This window comes from Cydia splendana, chromosome 13 (genome assembly GCF_910591565.1).
Source record: "Cydia splendana chromosome 13, ilCydSple1.2, whole genome shotgun sequence".
Taxonomy (NCBI): Eukaryota; Metazoa; Arthropoda; class Insecta; order Lepidoptera; family Tortricidae; genus Cydia; species Cydia splendana.
Genome location: NC_085972.1, coordinates 2,387,449 through 2,399,272, shown reverse-complemented (window position 1 = coordinate 2,399,272; position 11,824 = coordinate 2,387,449).

The following is an 11,824-nucleotide window of genomic DNA, read 5'->3' as shown; positions in this document are numbered from 1 at the left end:
TCATAATGAAAATATCGTGCTAATTGTTAAACGCTGTCCACCAAACACGTGACGTTTACCTATCATAGAATTATGGTTTTATTTTGCAGAATTTAATTAGTAATGCCGGGCGGACCCGACACTCCCAGAATTGGATTACTTAGGCACGGGCCGCGGGCAAGGCGGCTGCGTCATGCTATTTTAATTACTCGTGTACACAATTTTTTATCGTGTGGGTAAGGACAGCATAGATAATGTGTTTTGAACTAATCATAAATGTGCGGTAGTCATGAAGTTTCTGATGAAACTAAGCCTATCAGTGGCATATATATAAGGGCCAATTCATAACTGTAACATAACTTAACTTCTTAGCTGCGTTAGATTATATTAGGTAATACCCTTTTCCGTGATTTCTGCATAAAACAAAGTTTTACTATCAATTTAGCGCAAATAAACATTTGAAAGTAGACAGATGCGCACATATTTATGTAGTAATAGTGTGTAATTACTTAATATAACGCAATTGTTTTTTGTATGGAAAGCGAACCACCTTAAACGGGTTTTACTGTAAGTATATTGTGTTTAAGGCTCGACCGCCAGCCTCAATTTCCTACAATTATATAGGTGGTGTGCTGACGTGCCCAAAATGCGCTCGAGTATTTAGCAAGAAGATAGGGGATAGGGGTGAGCCACCTAAGGGCGCACCAGAGAGTGGATCAGCTACACTCTAATAACACGAGTTAAAAATTGCCTACTCCAGAGCACACAGTCGCTGTGGCCGAAATCGGTCAGGAGAGCATCATCATCATTGTTTTTACCTATAGTTAGTTTTTTTTAGTATGTAGAAAAATACTACGCGATCTAGACGTGTCTTTTAATTGAAAAACGCTTTTTAAATAGTAGTGACTATTACTTATGAAAGCAAAAGAATGTAAATAATCGTATGTAATTCATAATTGTGACATATTTGCCGTGACGTGACTTATTTTTCCAAAGTGTTTTTGAATAAAAAGACACGTCAAGATTGTTTACCTTTTTTTGTAATGCAAAAAAAACGAATATCCTAAGTATCCAGTCCTTATTTCTCGTCGTTAGCCACGGACGCACCTTTATCCAGTAAATTCGTATTTGGATTTTGTACGGCCTGAATTACGGGCAGGATTACACGATGATTAATGGGTGACAGCGTGCGAATGTCGGTCACAACCTTAATTAAATATAGTTTGAGCGTTGCATAAATGCCGAGTGTAAGCTTGGCTACATACGTGACTGTGACTTTATAGTTACATTTACACACATTACAGATTTATTGTTGAAATTAGTGGCTTGCTATTGGGTTGGCTCGAATGCTTTGGGTTTCCGCGATAGACCAGATATGGGTAGGTACACCTACAGAAAATACGGTACACTACAGACGCATAATTATGTCCAATACTAGAAAAAAAATGCTTTAAAAAAATTTAAAATTTAAATCTATTTATTTCATAAAAGTACTTAAGTCTACATAGTATGTATGCAAAATCTCTAGTATGAGATTATGTGCGCGGTCACTAAACTCGCGTTTTGTTGTTACCTAACTAATTCAGAATATAAATAAATATCTACTTACCTTAATTTAGCTAATGGTTTTTTTTATTTGTTTGCCAGTATATTTTCCAGAGCATTGTCATTAGTGAAATATTCTTTTATTATCCCTTCCGTAACACCCCTTGCTCTCGATCTAATCTTAATATGAATAATTTACTTACAACAATAAATGACTTGGATTCCTCTGAAATATCGACGTCAGTTATTTGTGACTTACACGACTTAAACAAACACATCACAATTTCCGATAATAGTTTTACTATAATATCGCAGAACATTAGGAGTATTTATTGCAATTTTGAAAATTTTATTATTACACTTTCCGAGCTCAAATTTAAAACCGATGTAATTATATTAACGGAATGTAGATTAAACAACACGAAACCTATACCCTATATACCTGACTATACTTACTTATCCACTAAAATAATTTAAATCAGAATGACGGAGTTGTGGTGTTTGTAAAAAACCATTTAAGGGCGAATTTAGGCGAACTAGACCTTGACCAAGCTTCAGGTATTTATATTAAAATTAAGAATATGATAATACTGGGTATCTACCGGTCACCTTCAAATACCAACGCTGATATTTTTATTAACTCCCTTAGCAACTACTTAGATACTATAAAATCGTTTAACAACATAATAATAACCGGAGACATTAACATTAATCTTATTTCCCGTCACCAAGATTCGCCACAGGAAGGCTCAAACAGGCACAAGTATCTAACCATGCTCTCCACATATGGCTTACTTTCTGCTCACTCACTACCTACTCGAATGAACAACTGTTTAGACCATTTTATATTAAAACTACAATGTAACAAACTGTCTGCTTCTGTTGCTGTTCTGAGCACTTCTGTGACGGACCACAATACCATTCTTTTAGCTTTAACGGGACACAACATTCTTGAAAAAACGCCCTCTCCCTCTCCCTCTCCCTCTCCCTCTCCCTCTCCCTCTCCCTCTCCCTCTCCCTCTCCCTCTCCCTCTCCCTCTCCCTCTCCCTCTCCCTCTCCCTCTCCCTCTCCCTCTCCCTCTCCCTCTCCCTCTCCCTCTCCCTCTCCCTCTCCCTCTCCCTCTCCCTCTCCCTCTCCCTCTCCCTCTCCCTCTCCCTCTCCCTCTCCCTCTCCCTCTCCCTCTCCCTCTCCCTCTCCCTCTCCCTCTCCCTCTCCCTCTCCCTCTCCCTCTCCCTCTCCCTCTCCCTCTCCCTCTCCCTCTCCCTCTCCCTCTCCCTCTCCCTCTCCCTCTCCCTCTCCCTCTCCCTCTCCCTCTCCCTCTCCCTCTCCCTCTCCCTCTCCCTCTCCCTCTCCCTCTCCCTCTCCCTCTCCCTCTCCCTCTCCCTCTCCCTCTCCCTCTCCCTCTCCCTCTCCCTCTCCCTCTCCCTCTCCCTCTCCCTCTCCCTCTCCCTCTCCCTCTCCCTCTCCCTCTCCCTCTCCCTCTCCCTCTCCCTCTCCCTCTCCCTCTCCCTCTCCCTCTCCCTCTCCCTCTCCCTCTCCCTCTCCCTCTCCCTCTCCCTCTCCCTCTCCCTCTCCCTCTCCCTCTCCCTCTCCCTCTCCCTCTCCCTCTCCCTCTCCCTCTCCCTCTCCCTCTCCCTCTCCCTCTCCCTCTCCCTCTCCCTCTCCCTCTCCCTCTCCCTCTCCCTCTCCCTCTCCCTCTCCCTCTCCCTCTCCCTCTCCCTCTCCCTCTCCCTCTCCCTCTCCCTCTCCCTCTCCCTCTCCCTCTCCCTCTCCCTCTCCCTCTCCCTCTCCCTCTCCCTCTCCCTCTCCCTCTCCCTCTCCCTCTCCCTCTCCCTCTCCCTCTCCCTCTCCCTCTCCCTCTCCCTCTCCCTCTCCCTCTCCCTCTCCCTCTCCCTCTCCCTCTCCCTCTCCCTCTCCCTCTCCCTCTCCCTCTCCCTCTCCCTCTCCCTCTCCCTCTCCCTCTCCCTCTCCCTCTCCCTCTCCCTCTCCCTCTCCCTCTCCCTCTCCCTCTCCCTCTCCCTCTCCCTCTCCCTCTCCCTCTCCCTCTCCCTCTCCCTCTCCCTCTACCTCTATCTCTATTTCTATTTCCACCACCACAAGAATGCATAGATTGTCGAATAGTGCGTTATCTACGCCCGTCTCAAACAGGATAGATAGAGTTAGACCAAGAAAAATCTGCAGCGATTTTGAAAGCCCACGCAGTGCAAGTATTATTCTGCCGTCATAATCCCGATAATTCACAACAAACACCGATAACGAACTCTGCGAAACATGAAGTCATAAATGTCCAGTGAAAAATGTCGTTCTGACTTTTTGACTATTTTAAGGTTAGGCTACAGGGCAAACCCTTAACCCGATCGTCTTTGTTTTAGGCTCAAATTGTAGCTGACTAAATTGTCCAGAGCCGTTTTTCTCAAATTTTTGATATCATTCTTCGTTTCCAAATTATCGCGCACCAAAATCAAAAATTCGGAAAAAAATTATTTTTATTTTCACTATTTCGACCATAACTTTTTTTGTTTTTGACTTTCTCGAATAATTATTTTTGCATCTTACAGCTCTCGTGATTATGCGTCTTTTGAGCCTATTTTTTAATATCATATCTTCACAACTTTCCGAGATATAAGGGGATCGCACTTTTTCGTGAAATCGGACCGTATACTGGAGCGAACGAAAAGACATTTCCAATGTCAAAAAAGAAACCCCATTATGCCAAATAATTCCATTTTATACCAAAACACTTTATATCATTTCAGAGAAGCGCTGATACTTTTCAAACTGCAGGATCGATTTCTATCAACCATAGTTAAGTACTTCTAAGGAAACTTGCTTTTACACAAAAAAAAAAAACAGATCGAAATCGGTCCATCCGTTTGAAAGCCGTTTTTCCGTCGGGGGTTAAAAAACTGTGTTTTTTATTTTTATATTATCATTAATAAATATTTATTGGTCAAAAGAAAACGTTAATGTATAAATAAAAGGACTTGATCCTATTCGGCAATCTCTAACAGTTGTTCCTCCAAGGGTTATCCGACATCCGATATCGGATCGGACGATATGAAAGCGCTCTTAAACCGGTTCGATGGAGGTCTAAGCAGGTCGAGATATTTCAGATAAGTTCTTTGGGGTACTGTTATATTTAATGATATTTTCTTGAGAAAGGTCTTAATGTGATTTTTATCTTTATATTTTGCTCTGTTCTTGTTTATCCTCGGTTTCAAAAGTAACTTTTAGAACGGCCTTGACGCAGGTTGGATAGTTTCTGATAATAAGTTAGTTAGCGTGTTGTTATATTTAACTTCCTTTTATTGAGAAAATTGTACTCAATTTCATTACATCAAATTTTGTCAAAATATTTTTAATAATGTAAATATCCAGAGGGGAAAATGGGTACTACGTTTGTATAGAAAGGTGGTTTCGGGGCGGTCATCCACTTTCGTCTTAAAGCGTGAAGAGGTAACAGATAGACAGATAGCCAAAGTTACTTTCGCATTTATAATAATATTAAGTATGAATAAGTAATCTGCTGAAAGTTATAATAGAAGGAAAAATAGAGGGAAAACAGGGAAGGGGAAGAAGGAGGAGGAACTGGCTGGACAACATCAAATAAAAACCGGTCAAGTACGAGTCGGACTCGCGTTCCAAGGGTTTCGTACATAAGTCCGACTCACGCTTGACTGCACATTTCAGTAGTGTCAGAGATAAAGGGGGAGGGGATGGTCGGACAGACAGACAGACGCACGAGTGATCCTATAAGGGTTCCGTTTTTTCTTTTTGAGGTACGGAACCCTAAAAATGGAGAAACATCAAAGACGCGGCCACGCTAACAAGACTTTTCCCACCGTATCCATGTGTCGGATGATTAAGCTCATGGGTAGCGTTTTAAAGTCCTTTGGTTCCAGGTATCCTGCTCCAAAGTCCTTCATTCTTTGTAAGGCGAGGGCGTGACATTTACACATTAAGTGTTTCACTGTCTCTTCCTCTTCACCACACATACGACAATCGGTGTTGTCAGAGTGTCCCATCTTGGCCAGAATTCTTTTGACCACGTAATGGCCAGTAAACACCCCCGTTATGATTTGGAGTTGTCTTTTGCTAAGTTTCCAAAGCTTTTTGCTCCAGCCGGGAAGGAAGGAAGTAAATCATAATGAAAATATCGTGCTAATTGTTAAACGCTGTCCACCAAACACACGACGTTTACCTATCATAGAATTATGGTTTTATTTTGCAGAATTTAATTAGTAATGCCGGGCGGACCCGACACTCCCAGAATTGGATTACTTAGGCACGGGCCGCGGGCAAGGCGGCTGCGTCATGCTATTTTAATTACTTGTGGACACAATTTTTTATCGTGTGGGTAAGGACAGCATAGATAATGTGTTTTGAACTAATCATAAATGTGCGGTAGTCATGAAGTTTCTGATGAAACTAAGCCTATCAGTGGCATATATATAAGGGTCAATTCATAACTGTAACATAACTTAACTTCTTAGCTGCGTTAGATTATATTAGGTAATACCCTTTTCCGTGATTTCTGCATAAAACAAAGCTTTACTATCAATTTAGCGCAAATAAACATTTGAAAGTAGACAGATGCGCACATATTTATGTAGTAATAGTGTGTAATTACTTAATATAACGCAATTGTTTTTTGTATGGAAAGCGAACCACCTTAAACGGGTTTTACTGTAAGTATATTGTGTTTAAGGCTCGACCGCCAGCCTCAATTTCCTACAATTATATAGGTGGTGTGCTGACGTGCCCAAAATGCGCTCGAGTATTTAGCAAGAAGATGGGGGATAGGGGTGAGCCACCTAAGGGCGCACCAGAGAGTGGATCAGCTACACTCTAATAACACGAGTTAAAAATTGCCTACTCCAGAGCACACAGTCGCTGTGGCCGAAATCGGTCAGGAGAGCATCATCATCATTGTTTTTACCTATAGTTAGTTTTTTTTAGTATGTAGAAAAATACTACGCGATCTAGACGTGTCTTTTAATTGAAAAACGCTTTTTAAATAGTAGTGACTATTACTTATGAAAGCAAAAGAATGTAAATAATCGTATGTAATTCATAATTGTGACATATTTGCCGTGACGTGACTTATTTTTCCAAAGTGTTTTTGAATAAAAAGACACGTCAAGATTGTTTACCTTTTTTTGTAATGCAAAAAAAACGAATATCCTAAGTATCCAGTCCTTATTTCTCGTCGTTAGCCACGGACGCACCTTTATCCAGTAAATTCGTATTTGGATTTTGTACGGCCTGAATTACGGGCAGGATTACACGATGATTAATGGGTGACAGCGTGCGAATGTCGGTCACAACCTTAATTAAATATAGTTTGAGCGTTGCATAAATGCCGAGTGTAAGCTTGGCTACATACGTGACTGTGACTTTATAGTTACATTTACACACATTACAGATTTATTGTTGAAATAAGTGGCTTGCTATTGGGTTGGCTCGAATGCTTTGGGTTTCCGCGATAGACCAGATATGGGTAGGTTGTACCTTCATCCTCTACTAAATAATCTACTTTAATAGAACTCAACCAGAATTGATTATAAATTAAGAAAAATAGATTAATTTGGCCATGTGATCGTCTAGTGAAATTAATACATTGTGAACCTTAGTACCCATCGTCTTTTATGTGCAGACTGATTAGATTTGGATTCAAAATATTACCCCTAAAATACCCTATGTAATTGTAAATATTACTACTGTAATTTATATATTATAACACTATCGTATGAAAAACAAAATCATATGAAAAATAAATAATAAATTATATTTTTTAGATTTTATCTCCTACCGAGCCCTACCGTGACCAGTTACCATGAACAGTAGTATAAGCCCTTGTTGTTTGTAATTATATTTTCCTTTTATATCCATTCGCTAACCTAGCTAGCTAAAGGAAAATATTTATATGTAAATGATGCAAATATTAATACGTACAAACATACTTTATCTACTGTCACGCCTCGGATGAAGTCGGGTCTCTAAACTACATAATACCTATTTTATTTTGTTTTGTTTTTAATAGGTATTTCTAAGCACTATGTAATATTTACTTTTATCTGCGTTTCGGAACCTATTTTCAGACAAGAAGAAACGCCAAGAAACTCATCTGAATATTCTTACTATAAATGTATGGAATACTGAAGCAATCGTCTATTAAACATGATTGAATACCCTTAGTTACCCCGATATAGAAAAGCTCAAATTGTCACTAGTGAACTGCTTCGCCTGTCACTAGCTCCCTATAACAAAATTATTTAGTATGTCCTCAAATAACTTTGTTCCCCTATCTCATCCAATATAATAATGTATTACCTTTAAATCATATCTAATGTACGAGCCTCAGTAACCCATCCATATGCTACTGAAACTAGACTTTAATTTTATTCTGTATTTTAAAACAGTTAACACTCTAATGATTTTAACACTGTGTGTAACCAAAATATATGTGAGAGAATAAATAATAATAAAGAAAGAAATAATAAATAACCCTAACTCCCAAATAATGACTCTACCCTAACTCTACCCCAATGTCCCTATTCTAATGTGTAAATCTAGAGGCGAACCTCTATCTTTACAGGGAGGAGTGTGTGTAAGAGGGACCCTAATTTAAGCTGTAAACGTTCGGCCGACAAAACCGAGGTATTGCAAACCCTAGTGTCTGTGTGATTGCCTCCCTCCGCAGTGTAGGCCGTAGCCAAGGGTACTGACGAATAAGGCGCCCTATTCCAAATATAAAATGTGAATATATAAATATATATAACAAGACCACGCTTCTTCAATTACCAACAGATTTCAGTGAGTAAAGATTACTCCTAATGATCCACACGTGAGATCCTCACATCCCTCTGTCAGACCTTGAAGAGAACGTAAGAGGTATAATCGTCACCTGTGTAGGTAAAAAGGTTGACGCCAGGCCCCTCTCGCGACCTGGACCTAACACTCTACTGGATTCCCGGAAAAGCCTGTTTATCACCGCTAGGTTAGGCGTTTCCGGTTGATTGACCGTGCAATCAGACACTAATCTGGCTCTAAAACACAAAAAACACCAAAACACACGTAAGTATTTACACTGAACTAACAATTGAACAGTCTGACAAAAAGCAGCATAGTAGCTACGTAAAGTCAAACATCCAATCGTCAAAATAACACCTTTGTTTTAACGTCTACGGGCGAGCCAGAGATCGTGACAATCCGACGGACAAAAATAGAATAACCAGTTCCCAGCTTGGCGTGGGGGTATTTATAACCATAAAAGACATTAACGAAACGCGTTTGACGCATTTGACGCGTTAGGCGCACTTCAATATAAGATCTTTGTTATTTATTTCCTTTAAACTCGAGTACCAATCTTGAGTAGTTTTAGCAAAGAGATGTGATTTCCATAAGACAAGCAAAGTCAAAAGAAACCCCGTGCCCCGGAAACCAAGACAAAGTTACTCTCTAACAGATGGCGCCACTCCCTTGATATTAAACAATTCTAGCTCACATCAATGTAAAAAAACACGGATCAAAGCACATGACGATCCAAAATTAATAAAAATCATTTATGTCTATATGTAAATATATAAGTTTTATGGATATTTTTATACATTTTCATCTTTAGTTTCAATACTGCGTCAACAGATGGCAGCATAACCTTCGCGACTACAAAATTCACCGACAGTAATTCTCTATACACATTCCATTCTCTTTGGTTTCAGCGAATCACTTTTTCTGATTAATGGCCCACTACGAAACTTGACTCTGTTAAGTTTTTTGTTTGTTGTTTCGGATTTCTCGTGAGAATGTTTTGTTTTTATTTAAAATTAATTTACTGAATGCATACATTATAGTTACTTACATGTATTTATTTTAATTAACATTTGTACATAATAATTGAGGTTTTAAAGTTTATGAAAATATTATCGATTGATCAGCTGTGTCAATCATTATTTATGTTAACTAGATCAGCTAGTGCGTCTAGTTACAGTCGCCCCCTCGAGAAATTGCAATGTATGCATATACACATACATGTAGAATTCTCGGACCCTATTCGAATAAAAATGAAAATTATATCCTTAATTTGTTAGTATTATCCCTTTTTTTCCCCCTTGTATACTAAACGTGTGGTGTATGATGCGTGTTTAAACCAATACTCATTGATTGTGATTGATTAGATATAAAACTCAGATCATTGAATTTTAATAATGTATTATGATTATCTTTTCGTCACGATTTTCCTACCAGTCTAGGGTATTGGGTCGTGAATCCAATAAACTCTAGTAGCTCGATTTTATGGTTTCATCCTAGTCTATGGATCTTTCTATCCGACGACTTAACCACATTGTCCGGTTAATAAATGAACCAATAAAACCTCCCTTCACAAAGTAGAAAAAACATTTGGTATAAATACTGGGATACTCATTCTCCATTAATCAAAATCCAATCCGAATTCCATTACCAAATCATCCCTCCCAATCAAGTTTTCTTGGAAAATGTCACATACATGAACAAGATATTTGACTTCAAACTTACTCCCATATTAACAATAAAGTGTTAAAGAAACCTAAAATACCATGATAATATCCTGATACTTGTATCAAAATATTACCTTCACAAACATAACATAGGTTTAAATCAAAACTACTATGTAATGTTTGTAAATAGATCCTAATAAAAATATTTATACATGAAAATAAAAAATAATAATATAAAAAAAAAATATTTTATAACTACCTACAGTACTATAAACACTTCACCATTATAACATATGAAAATAAGTCTTACTTGTAGACATTTTAATACATCTTTATATTTAATAAATAATAAGATAAATCCATTTTTTATATAAAACCATATCTCAAAAAGCTCTATAAAATATATTTAAAAATAATGCACCAATAACTCTTTCGCATATAATAATGTGATAATGCATGTTCGTTGACATGTCATCATCGTGTTTTGATATCAAAGATCTTATTCACGATGAGGTGTGTAATTAGTCATGGGCTTAGCTTCTTGTGGAGTGTATAGTCAACAAAAACTACCCTTTGAAATGGGTCGAATCGTCATACGATTTTAGCCTACTGATAAGAATTTGTTGACTATTTTGTGTATTATTCGCAACGAAATACCAACAAATCCAGGTTGATTGCAATCTGACATTTGCCTAACCGTAAAAATCATTCATACAAAAATACAAAATTTCACACACTTCTTGCAAAATCTCCAAATATCCATTAATCTATTATTATAATTAAATAAGTTAATAATCTTTCATTGCCTTTCAATTGCCAGTTCATTCAATTCTTACTAAGCCATTTCTACAGATAGCCAACGTCAATGATTTGCAATCAAAATAAAATGCATCAAATAAAACTAAATTTTTTTTTATGAAAAATCAATATTTCTGACAAAACCCCAAGCTCCCTCCTATTTATTATAAACAATACCAAAAAATTGTATTTGCAAAACTATTTATATTGAAGTTAAAAAATTCAGTTGAAATAACGTTAATACCATGTTAGTTAACGTTGCGTTATTACATCTTACAATGGCAATACAATAACTCATTATTTTATTATGGCAACCCCGCAAAGATGCGCCTCGAAAATGATAATGGAGAGATGCATCGCGCGTCTATCAGTCCGTTGTCATTGAACAGTTTTAAATTTTACCCGATGTAGTGCAATTGGGTGTTATTGTGAAGTGTAGTGCTATAGTGAATTTTGTTGTTGAACAAATAATTGGTAAGTTTGAATGTATTTCTTACTTTTTATTTCTATATTTTATCTAATCATTTATGTATACAACTGAACTCGTTAATTTTGTATATTTATGCCAATGTATCTGCATTATATATATACCACATGTATTATTTTATCGCTAACTCTCGCGTGAACTATTTATTATATAGTATTATTTTTAAAGTATTAACCCCAAATATATTTTTGTTCTCTTGATATGCAGAGTAAGATAAATATTGAATTTCATGTTTTTAATAAATAGTTATTATATTTGATGATAATGTAACAAATTTTATGTTAAAGTATTTATTTAATATTCAAAAATACCCTTGTATTAATATTTTATATAACCTATTTCTAAACATGTTAATTCTTTGTACATTTACACTATAAATACTAGACATGCCAAAAATATTTGCAACTATTCGGCATTCTACCTAGTCAACCACCTTTGCTGAATAATCAGTATTCAATCTAAATCACTATTCATGATATATTTATTCGATACTTGTGTATTTTTACTATCTAAATTAATTAAATAACACTTTATCTC